The 12,605-nt window shown below is 39.6% G+C and overlaps 1 protein-coding gene and 1 long non-coding RNA gene across 9 annotated transcripts in view; one reads left to right on the forward strand and one right to left on the reverse strand.

Annotated features, from left to right (window-relative positions):
- The window catches only part of FAM19A1 (family with sequence similarity 19 member A1, C-C motif chemokine like), a 300,399-nt gene that overhangs the window by 271,636 nt on the left and 16,158 nt on the right, over positions 1-12,605 (forward strand). The window lies entirely within an intron of this gene.
- The window catches only part of LOC110404751, a 32,170-nt gene continuing 30,128 nt past the window's right edge, over positions 10,564-12,605 (reverse strand). For both annotated transcript variants that reach the window (XR_002442477.1, XR_002442476.1), the window contains one exon: positions 10,564-10,686. This is a non-coding gene — a long non-coding RNA (uncharacterized LOC110404751). The remainder of the gene's footprint in view (positions 10,687-12,605) is intronic.

The following is a 12,605-nucleotide window of genomic DNA, read 5'->3' on the forward strand; positions in this document are numbered from 1 at the left end:
CGTATAAAGGGTGAGGGGCAGAATGACAGAGTCCTGTTTTACGCTCCATTTTAGGTAGCCCTAAGGTAAAAGGAGATACTCCTACAGCCTGCTTTCCATTCCCATCCAAAAATGTTTTTCCTTCCAATTTTTCTTGGGTGTCAAAATAAATGAAAATGTTTCACGGTGATTAATGGTGCGCTGGTTACGCAGTGAGTGCTGGTAGAGATACAGCCGATCAAGGAAGAGGATATTTTTGAGAAAGCCTCATCATGTTTTGTTTTGACTTCATGCTGATATGCTGAATTTTGGCAAAAAAAAAAAAAAAAAGTGATGAAATTCAGCCAGCTACCTCGGCACGCATGTGTGCACATAGACACACACATGGAGAGAGATGATGGATGATTCTGCTGCTGGAAGGAGATCTCTCTCCAGTGAAAAGCTCCATTGCTTGACACATGCTGTACTGCTGGCCGTTATTTGCTACTGGATTGTCTGCTTCAGGGATTAGTTCTGCAGGACAGGACAGCAGAAGCATCCTTGTGGTCACCAAGGCCACGCAGTGCTGTGTGATGCTGCAGGGCAAGAGATGAGGGAATGCCCAGAGGTAGGGGGAGGGGTGGGTAAGCCTCCACCTCCTGTCTACCACCTATGGGAATAGAGGAGGTGCCAGGTGCCAGCCCATCCCTGTTTTCTTTAATTTTTTAGTGAATTTACAAGTGCTTGCTGAGTTGTGGAGAGAGGTCTTACACCGCACCATTCCAGTGTCAATCAACTCAGAACTTCTATTTGGTTTTGACAGAGCTCATTCTACACTAAATCTACACTGTGTTTATTCACCTGGAGACCTTAACTGCTATGTACAAAAGAAACTGCAGCACAATACTGTTTCTTTCACTGCTATTGATCTTTAGTTTCACATTGCAATTTTGCCCTCTAGATTAAGGTGTTTGGGTTGTTTGTTTTTCTCAGGCTGCTCTGTGTGTGAGCTGCTTAAAACTCGTTTGATATTTTGACTTCCAGAGGATTCTGCAGGGCTAAGGTTGTAGCTTATCCAATATTTTGACAAAAGTCCAGGCTCTGCGTTGTAAATATCAATACATTTTTAAGCTGTTTTTTCACCACTACTGTGAATAATCCAATTTTTAATTATCTTATACATTATTTTTTTAATGTATTTTTTGATTAAAAGTTACTTGTTTGTCATTATAATAATTTTAATGGAAAGGACACTGGAGGAGCCTTGCCGGAATAGATTGTTATCTAGTGCAATGTATCGATCAGGTCAGGTGGTAAATTAACAGGAGCAGAACACCATTAAATTTTGAACTTAATTGCCTTCTACTCTTAATTTCTATTGAATATAATCAATAGGTGTCAGAGGAAAGTTAAAAGAGTTATTTAGCAAGCCGCTATTTCCTGCAGCATAGTGGAAAACTACTGTTTCATCCTCTAGTTGATGCAAATAATCTGCAGTTCAAGTGTGGCCACTTAAGCATTTTATCAAAGACACACTTTTAGTTCCGTCTTGATTAATCTTCATCCCTGCCAGAAAGAAAGGTGATTTAGTGATGCAATCTGTTTTGGTTTAGCTGTCTCTTTAGTCTTTCACTTAGACTGGTGTTGCAGCGCCATGTTAATGTCATTTCCTTTGAAGAAGAAATATTACAGCCAATGGAAATGAAGATCATAGCCTTGTCCTTGACTTCTTGGTTCTTCCACTAGCTTGCTTGGGCAAGTTTCTCTCTTCTTCCTTTTTATTTGCCTGCAAAACGCTGATTTTTGCCTTTACAAAGGTCTAGCATCAAACTTGACATGTTGCACTCCCTTCTAGGACTCCCTGTGCTGATGATGCACCTTGTTCTGATCTCTAGCCTTCTGCTCAGTTTGTAGCTCCCTGTGTTTCACATCTCTCTCTCTCCAGTAATAATTCAAATACTTTTTTTGTTATTTGCTGTCAACCCTTAAGTATTGCTTATACTGCTGTAATCTAAAACCAGTTCCTTATAAATCAATATCTCCACGCTATTATTATTTTACACCTCCATGAACACTCTTTCTATTACCTAGTCTTTTGCTAATAAAATGCTGCAAAGGAAACACCGTATTTCAGGTGGCCTTCTGCCAAAGCTCCGTTTCCGGTATCACTGCCCTCTGGAATCACAGAGACATTAAAAAGCCATTGAATGTGGGATAGACATTTGATGCAAATTAGGGGATTATTGCAAACCTTAGTAGGCCTTGGAAGCTGCATTACTGAAGCAGCACACAGAATAAAACAGACCAAGGTAAGCATTCCTCATATTTCACAGTAGTGTCATTTCTGTGCCAGTGGTGCTATTCCATATTTATAACCTTATATTGGCATGAGGCAATTCACATTCAAGCTAATGGGAGTTTTCCAGGAGTGTTGATTCAGGTTCTTGACAAGAAATGAGTATGGCCTCTTTTGCACAGCTTTACAGCAGAAATAGCATTTAGAGTAGAGAAGAGTCTACCTGAGATTTTTATGAAGTGGTGCATAATGATGGATCACCAAATGGACAGACCTTCATAGAAGTTTCATTTTCTAAGAGATCTGATCTATACACTCTCTGAAAAACAAATATCTTTAGAGAGTGGCAAGTTACCTGACTCAAAATAGTCAATACCTACAGTAAGATCTGCTCTGAAGTTCTGACCTACATTTGTCCACAGCTCTCTCCATTGTGAAATGTAGTTAATGGGTATTTTATTGTGAACTCTTTTGATTTTATTCAAGTCTGGTATGTTTGGGGATGGAAAAAAAGAAAGTGCTTGCTGTCTGTGCAAATTTCAAATCTGCCAAATCATCAAAAGAACTAAACATGAATTTGCCTTTTCAACAATGATTCCTTGTCAGGTTATTTTGGGTAGCAGAGATTTCATTACAGGGGGGAAGAAAATAAAAGCATTTTGATTGTTATGAGGAATTAATTGTGCTTACAATGCCTTCCTTCTCTGTTTGATTAAGGGTGTGGCCATGCATGAAGTTTTCTAAAGATGTCCCAACAAGTGAAATCCAGATAAAATACAACACAAGGCTAAAGTATTCTGGGATTCTTTTTCTTGCTTAAGAACTGCTGCCTTAGCAGTTTGGAGGAAGGGAGAGGGAGAACATAGGTGCTGAAAACAGTTAGGAGCTAATCACATTTATGCATGCTTTGTTGATGCTGTTACATGACTTTGGGTCCACACTGAGACTTCATGAGCCTCTGTGGCCCGGTGTGTATTCCAGCTTCATGCAGATTGTGAATTTAATCAGAATTTGTAAAATGTTTTATTCTCTTCCAACTGAAGTTCAGACAACAAGAGGTCACCTGTTTTTATCTCCTGATTCAACAGCAGAATTAAATGTACTCACACCTCATCCCAGCCAAAAACTGATCTAATCTGGTCTTCTGAATCACCAGTAACAGGGATTCCACAGTATCTGTATTCCAGTGGCTTGTGGCCCTTGCAGTTGGGAATGTTCTCATCTTTTTATAGTAAAAGTAAGATCCCATACTTCATCTGAATTAAAATTAAATAATCATTTGTTGTGAAAGAATAAAAGGCACTGGAACAGGCTCCACGGGGCAGTGGTCACAGCACCAAGCTGCCCAAGTTTGCATTTGTACGATACTCTCAGACATAGGGTTTGAATTTTGGGTGATCCTGTGTGGAGTCAGGAGTTGCGCTTGATGGTCTTTGTGAGTCCTTTCCAACTCAGGATGTTCTATGGAATATATTTTCCAAGGGAAGGTTGAAGAGCAGAGTTCGATGGTGCTGAAGCTGTACTATTGGCATGTTGCTTTGAACAGGGCTACCTCTGCAAAGGGATGGCTTATTGGTCTGTATTACAGAGCAGCATGAATTGTGTAAGACTCACACTCCCAGCTCCCAGGACAGGCTGAAATTCTCCTATTCAGGTTACTCAAGTGTTGTGCCCATGTGTGTACCCATCCTCACATTATGAACAGGCAGAGAGAAGAGCTGGTGTTTTGCCTACAGTATGTGTAGGGAACTGAATCACAAAGCGCAGGGGTGTGCAGAAGCCTACGGCCGAAAAGTGAGTTAGTTAATTGAATATCTATCTCTGGCCAGGGTGGTGTCAGCAGTTATAATAACATTTGACACTTCCTGTGGAGAAGAGGTTCTTTTGTGTTTCACCCTTCTGCCAATAAAAGCATAAAAGGAGCTTTTGTTGCTAGGAGAATCAACAAGTCTCATTCAAATTATGCCAATTCCAAGGCACTGAATTAGTCTCTCTATGATATCTCATTGACATTTTTTCTAGATTAACACCCTTTTTAAAGGGAAGGATCTGCTTGCCCTACGCTGCAGCCTATGGCAATCCAAACTTTTGCATGGTATAGACATCTGCAGAGATCCTGAGCTGATTTGCAATTAGATGAGGATAAAAAGACAACATTTATGTTAAGGTCAATGATGAGAATGGTTTGGCTCAGTTGAGTTCTCTCTCTGGGTTGTTGTCATCATAGAAACCTTGAGAACTACAGCTTATAGCATTATAGGTACATGGCAATGGTAGATAAGGTAGGAAGTTTGAGACACGCATGAATTAGGATTAAATGGAGCAAACTAATTCTTAATCATATCTAGTCACCGCTAAAAAGAAGAAGATAGAAAGAGACAGAATCAAAATTAGCAGGATAACAGATTGCATATCTGGTTAGGAAGAAGTCCTGCGTTGTGAAGTGCTTGTGGATTTAATGTTCAATTCTACCCTTGTTTGTCATGCACATTGTAAAGCATATTTGCAGTCGTCACCTTCTAGATGAATTAGGGCAGTGAGTTTTTGGTATTTTTAGAATACTTTGTTTTATAGCTTAGAGCCTTGGCTGAAGTCCATCTGCTGTAATATTGAAGATTCATACCATTGTCAGGCTGGAGACTGCAGTTGTTGCTTTTCTCTCCATACTCCACTATGTTTGCAGGAGGATCAGAGCTGTGAATTTTCCTCATGATTCCCAAATCCAGAAGTGGATCTGCATCATTTTTTATCCCTAGAAAATTATGCTCCACTTGCTATTTAGCTTCCCTGAGAAATGGTCAGATGCCACATGGAAAGCAGGCTTATTGTGAGTTGGTGGTATTTAAGAAATTAGATAAGACAGTAATTCTAGTTATGACCAAAAGTAAATAAAGAAATATTAATTAAAGAAAAAATAAATGCAGCGCTGTGTGAGCCAGAATTGAATGCTGGGAATTTAGGTGAAGAATGTATTTTTTATCTAATTGTTCAAATTAGATAAGTTGACTCTATACATAAATCATTTTCAACTCTGTCTTGTTATTCAGTTGGAAGGGTTTTTCAATAGCACTTCTGTGGAGTTTCTTAACTCTGCTACTGGCAGCTTTGAAAAGACCTGCATCAGCTGAAGGGAAGCTTCTGCTTCAGAGGGGGATTTTGCCATTACTTTCATGGCCAGTAGAACAAACAAATAACAACTACAGAAAAGCTTTATAAGATGCTGCAAATGGAAAGTTCTTTATATAGCATCTCTGGAAATGCAATATGAGGATTGTGTACAATACCCTTTTTTCTATATGCACACATCTTCCAACGTTTTCAGCAGAATCAGGAGATTACCATCTCTTTGTCTTGAATGCTAAGTAAGTGCATTTGATAAAGACATGCTCAGCATTCATATAAATAATAGTTTCTTTTCATCTTTGCAAGCCGCCATCTGAAGGTGAATGCATCTTTGCTTCCTCATTCTTTCCCTTCATCTTTCCACATAGCCATAACTGCATGCAGGCATTTCAGGCTTGCAGTTCAAATGTCAGGTCGTCAATCTTACTCCAGTACTCTCAGGCCCTCTTTTGCTTTCAGCGTGGCTTCTTTTAGGTTTCTTTAAAAATGGCAGAAGATGCATCTATGGTTCTTTCCGTTAGTCCCATCTGTTACTCTGTGGTTCCAGAACAAACACATAATGCAGCATGCTGCACTGAGAGACTGATCACACCTAATCCCTTTGGGTTATCGTGTGTGTGTGTGTGTGTGTGTGTCTCGGTGGTGCTGATGTGACTCCCTTTGCTTCACAACAATTTAGCAAGATCTTACTGAGCTGCTGCTGGAGTTTAGCCATACTGCAAAACCAGACATTTTTGATGTGGTCCTACAAGGGGAGTTGAAGCTGCAAAGGTGTGCCCTTGTTGCCCATCTCTTTCAACGTACTGAAATGGAGGCAAAATGGTGCAGATAATATAAATATATACTGTATATGTATAATCTATTTCACAGCTGTTTGTCAAGATGGTGGTTGTAGTTTGTTCCCCCCCCTCTCAGTGTGTTTCCTAAATTCCACAGCTGGCCACCTAAATGATGTGGCCTCAATGACTGTCTAAGTTAAGAATTACAATTTCTAAAAAAAAAAAAAAAAAGCACTAAAAACCACACAGTGTTTTCTCAAATTTTCTCCATCTGAAACTAATAGCAAGTACAATGACTTTAAAAAATAAATTTATATGGCTCTTTAGCTTTCAAAGAATTTCCTTCCAAACAGTGATAATAAATATACACATGTGCCTTTAGAGCTCTCTCTTGAGTCCAATTTATTTAGTCTTAGGGAAACCTGTTTTTATAGCTATATAAAAGGTTACGACCATTCCCAAACAATTAATCTGTGCCTTTTTATTCCACTGCCTGCAGAAAGTGGAAGGAAACTTTCCACTTCTCTCTCTCCAGCAAAGAAGACATAAATACAACCCAATATTTCTCCCAAATATTTGGTGCCCTTCCTGCCTGGGTCCTCTGGAGCACCCTTTACAATCCATGAAGATTCAGGGATGGGAATACACTCTTGCTTCCATTGTTGCAGGACTTTACCATGTGGAGGCAGGGCTTGGAAACTATTTGAAATGCTGGTGGAAGAAGTGCTGTGGACAACTATGGTGTCATGTGCCATGAGCCTCCCCATTACTACTGAAAGGAGTAGTCAAAAGCCATCCTAACTTGTCTGTTTCTACCTGCTTTTGAAATGAACAAACGCTCATACTATTTGACTAATTAATGTCTATTAAGATATAAAATCCTGAAGCAGCCACTAAAGAAGGCACTGCTTTGCTTCCATTTCTCTGCTCAGCCTGCTGCTCCCCGCGAGGCAGAACTGGAGATGTCCCTGTGAGCCCCTACTGCAGAACTGAGCCTTGGATGCTCCCTGGTGTGAACTGAGCAATATTCAGCCACGCACGCTGGCTGAATATTCATTTTGTCCATTCTTCAAAAAAAATACTTACATTGTATAGTACCAGAATAGCTCTGTTCGTAAGCCACAATGTGAGACAAGTGTCTGTCACTGGTGCTGTATCCGCATTTCTTAATAAGAAGCGAACAAAGCCAATATATTACCACATATAAAAATGAGGAGAAAAGATATGCAGGGAGAGAAATTACCTTTTTGTCACAAAGTGATGTGGGTTGATTATAAGCATAGGTATTATTTCTCTTTGTTGTTCACCTCATTGTGCAGTGCAGGAGAAGAAGGGAGCAGCGTGCACCTGCTGCATGGCCGGATGAAATTAGGGTTTCAGCGTTTGGAACAGCGGATACTTAGGGTAAAACTTTCCCTGATTTGAGCTGTCATTAATCTTACATGCAGAGCCAGGCTTTTCATATTTCAAAATCTGTGGAGAGGCAGCTTTTAATCTGAATTTGGTTCTTCTTTTTTTTCCCCTCTGAGATTGGTTTCTCTTTGCATATAATGCTGTGGTAGTTTTCAATTTAAACAGAAACCTGAAATAAAATAGTTGAATATGAAACCTGTGCAGAGAGAAAGGAAAGAATTATCTTGAATTTTTTTTTATTCCAAGAGGTAAAATCTTCAATGAGAGAATGGCTGACTGACAGAATTGGCACGTATTTCAACTTCTGTTTCAAGCAACGGATTATCTTAATTACAACAAGAGGGCATATGCTCCTGGATGGGACCACAGGCTCGATTAATCTCAGTAGTAATTCTCTGTGCAACTCATTTTAATATAATGCAGCACCCTGAAGTACCCACATTAGAGCAGCTGGAGCTGGGTATAGGTGGGAAGCAAAGGCAGGAGCTGCTGGCTGTCATCTCCTACACCAGGCAGGGGAAGAGGCAGACCTGGGGCTGCTGTTGGGAGCCTACACAGGAAAATGAAGGAACAAGAAGGGAAAAAGTTAGGAAAAACAGGAGAAAAGGCAAGATGGATGTTAGGGCAGCAGTAGGCGGGGGTTAAGGCCTAAGCTGCTGCTGAAAATACATGAACAGCAGCTCCACGTAAAAAAGTGTTTCTATCAAAAGTTTCTGGTGACCACGGGCAAACTTTTAAGTGGTTTGCATATCTCTCTGAGCACTTGAGGTGATAACAGCTGACTGCTCCTTATTTTGTTGGTCATTTATACAGCTCATCTTCTAAACCCTTCTCTGTGCTCAAGATCTCAAGGAAGGATTTTATTGAAATCCCAAACTGCTTAACATTTTGCAGAGCTGAATCTGGACACGTAACATTAGGATTCAGCAACGTGTGTCACTATGGGAGCTGTTTCTCCCACCAGGTAGCCTTGGGATGGCACTGGGAAGTGTTTCAACACCTGTGAGTGTGTGTGTGTGTGTGCATCTTCTGGGCACGTGCACACATAAGCATTCAAATGCACGTATGTGAAATCTACAATTAAGTATTAGCATTTCTCTGCTCTGCCATTTCTTCTTATTTTGCTTCATTTAGCATAGATTAGCTGCATAGTAAGTCTGGCAACTAGTCAATTACCAAATTCCTTTTCAAAGGAAGGAAAAAGGAAGATTACAAAACTCATCAAACTAGCGTAAATCACCATATCTTCACCACCTGAGGACCTGACCTGCTAACAGTAGTTTCTTTCTTCCTCATAGAGGTAATTATTCTATTAAAACTAATAGTAAAAATGAATACTGCTGTGAATGAATTACATGGGATAAGCATGAAATACTGTGATCTTTTCTGCTATGAATTAGTAATTATTGTGTGCCTGGTGAAATTTGCATACTTTCCTCTTCTTCCCTGGTATCAACCTTGGTTTATTTGCTAAAGTTCTCTCTGGGTTTAGAGCTGCAGATTACTAGTGCTTTCCTCTGGTGCAGCAAAGAGGTGTTCCTAGAGCACGGTACCCTTGGATTTAAGGTAGCAGAAGTTACAAGATAAGCGTGGATTTGTTTGAGGTTTGAATTATCTCTGATCACCTTTCTAAATGTGGTACTTACAGAAGCTTTTTGTTGTGCTTATATATGAAAGGTGGGGGGGGGGGGGTAAGGGAGAGAAACCATTCTGCCTCCTTTCCACCTGTTGTTGTTGTGTTTGACTTTGTGTTGTGACTTTGAGTTCACTCTGCCTGGAGCAGGGAGGGAAGTTGGCAGCTCCAAGGGATGGCACTCAGAGTAAGAAAGACTCAGGCTTATGTGGGAGCTCACAGATCTGCAGTGGCTGTTTTGGAGAGATTTGTGCTCACCTGTGTGCACTGAGGCAGTGCATGGGAAGTTTAAAGTTGACCTTGAGGAGGGTAAATGATAGAAGGGCAAAAGGTGACTCTTCCCATGCATGTACTAAGGGATACGCCTCAATAAGTAATTGCTATTGCTGCCTCAGCTAGTAGATGGAACGAAGCAATAGTTTTCAAGTGCTGTATAGAGGTAGGGCAGAAGTCGAGCATCGTGCCCAGTCTAGCTTCTGAGAACTAGAGAGAGAGCCCAACACTAGCTGGGAAGTTCTGCCTGTGGGCGTCTTGCATCAGGTCTAACTAAATCCCCATAACGTAACAGAAAGGAACATATGGGAGACAGCGAGAGCTGCTCTCCTTTGGCCTGCACTAGTCTGAATCCAAAATCCTTGCAGCTTTCCTACAAAAGCCACGTGCTCAACTTGGCTTCAGAGACAGAAGGAAATTACTCCTCCCTGGGCAGCCCAGGAAGGTCCTAGCCGCTTGGCTTCCTGTGAAGTAATTGCTTTTGTTAATAGGATTTTATTGCTATTAACTATATTAAGATGGTCGCAAGCTGGTTTAGATAGATTAAGTTTGAATAAATAATGACCTGATGTAGTAATAAAGGCAGAATATTCCTAGGGAATTGAGATCTTGTTCTCTTTCTTGAGAATAGTTTGCAACCACAATTACTCAAAAAAAAAAAAAAAACAAAAAAAAAAAAACCTTAATGTTGACATACTTAATTAATGCAATGTGTTTTGTTTCTTTGGCTAAACCTTGATCTTGATAGTCCCCAGCCTTATAGATAACTGTTCTCTTGTTCTTCCTACAATAGTCTGTGCAGTGCATAGCTTAACCAGATTAATAGAAGCGCTTTTTCACCCCAGGAAAGCAACTATAGACAACTTAGAAAAAGGTCATATCAACTTCAGATGCAACACATAATTTTTAATTAATGTGGACTATCTGTAGTTCCTAGCACCTGAATAGTCCTTCCTGAAAATTACATTCTTTTTGTGAATATAAACAGTTTATTAAAACTCATGTATTAATTATTAAATGAGGTTATAAATATTTGAGGAAGCCCACGCAAAAGGCACTCACAATAAATTATCATATTCTACCTTTATTGAAAGTTAAATTACAAAACTCTGAAGATAGCAGAAACGTCTTTGCCACAGAAGCTGTCAGCCATCACAAGGTCCAGGGTAAGAGCATTATCTCCAGGTAGCATCAAAAAAAAAGAACAGCACCTGAAGTTTAAAGGGAAATATAGACACTTCAGTCTTAGAGTGGTTATAATAAATGTGGCAAACAATCAAGTATGTGAGTGTATAATTCTGGGAGGAGCCATTGTTTTTCAGCCTTGACTTTGAGGTCACTAGTGCGGAGACTGAATTAATGAGCAGAAGTGGAGATATAGGTATAGAGGAGAAGCCTGGAATAAGTGAAGCAAGAAATCAGTCACAGATCAATTGATTGAGTGAGAGGTCAGATACTGTAAGTACAGGGAAGAACATCAATCCCACAACTGTATGGTAGATAAACTCCCTTGCAGTGTTCAGGTTTCTTATATTTTCCCTGTCCCCTCGGATAAATGAGAGCAAAAAAAGTGGCAGCAACCTAACTGCCATGTCAGGGGACTCACTAGCCAATTATATTTCCTATTCAGTTCACTTACAAGTATTTGCAAAGGTGACTGTTTAGAGAGAAAACCCAACTACTTCAACCTTGAGTAGTTTTCAAGTGCTTAAAAATAATTAACAACAAATATTCTAAAACTTCACCGAAAACGTATTCCTGTTTTGTTTGTTAGTCTCTATGGCAGTTCTCAGCATCTTTGTTTAGCTGTTTGTCTTTGGAGGGCTTCTGCTTGCAGACATTTTGCAGCTGGCAGGGCTGAAGATATTCTGCAAAATATTTTATGCTATTCACGCTCAGATTTGTAAAAACAGGCGCTGGGCATGCTCAGGCTCCATTTACATTCATTTGGTATGAGCATTAATGAAATCAAGTAGAGTAAGGACAGATGTTTGTGAAAAATAAAACATTAATCTCGCATTTGTGGTGATGACAACAAAGCTTGTGGCTTCATAGCTAAGCATCATCTGACCAGAGCATGGACGAGATTCCTGGAGTATTTGGAGTCCAAGACTCACAGCTCCTTCCCTCTGGTTATTTCTTCAAGAACACATCTTGTGTATTACAAACATAGGAGATAATGAGCCTTGCATAAATTCACCCCAAGGAAAACAGAGTATGGTCATCATATAAATTATTTGTAGCAAAGAGTGAGTTAGAAGTGAAATCCAGGGACTCTTCCAAGGTTTAAAAAAATAATAATAACAACAACAAAAAAAAACATTGTAAGTGGTAGTGAATTATAATCTTTTAAAATAATACCATTTAGAGTTAAATTGAATGGAAGTAAAAAGACATGAGCTGTGCCAGTACTGTTATGGCCATGAAATTTCAAGTGCCCCATTCCTAGAGTTCTCATCTCTGTAAAATGCTTCAGAATAAATAAGTATTATGAGCACCAAAGGAAAACATAATTTCAAAGAAAAGCTTGTCAGTTAAGGTCAGTTTAATATCCACTCATGAATTGCACTGTTTTTGTCTTGCTGGTAAGTTTTTATACTTTAGTTACTTCTCTTATTCAAGCATATTGAAGCAGTAATTAAACTATGATATGAGATATAAAGTATTGTGTGCTCAATTCATCAATTTTTCTTCAGTCTCATAGTTCTTGTTCTGATTGCACTGGCATTGTTGAGCTGAAATATCTCCAAATCTATCGTGTCAAGATTATGCATGATGTAATTTGTAATAGTAGCTAGGGATTTGTTTACAAAAAACAAATGTTCCTTTAATCTTTAATACAAAATTAGACTTGTCTTACATCGCAGAACAAAGAGATTTGCATGAATACAACACTTTTAATAAATGAGTAATTACCTTGTGGAGTGGCAGTTGGCTCATTTACTGTAACCTTTGAAAACAGCTTCTTCCATACAGATTTTAAACAATGCCCTTCTGAGGGCTGGCCGGGGGAGGTCTAAGGGCTCTGTAGGTCTATTATTTACACCACAGCATCCCCCACTTCATGGATGGGAATTTGGACTCTATCTTCTCCTCACAATAGAAGTAATTGCAAGTTACCTAAACTACT

This window comes from Numida meleagris, chromosome 11, assembly GCF_002078875.1.
Source record: "Numida meleagris isolate 19003 breed g44 Domestic line chromosome 11, NumMel1.0, whole genome shotgun sequence".
Classification (NCBI taxonomy): domain Eukaryota; kingdom Metazoa; phylum Chordata; class Aves; order Galliformes; family Numididae; genus Numida; species Numida meleagris.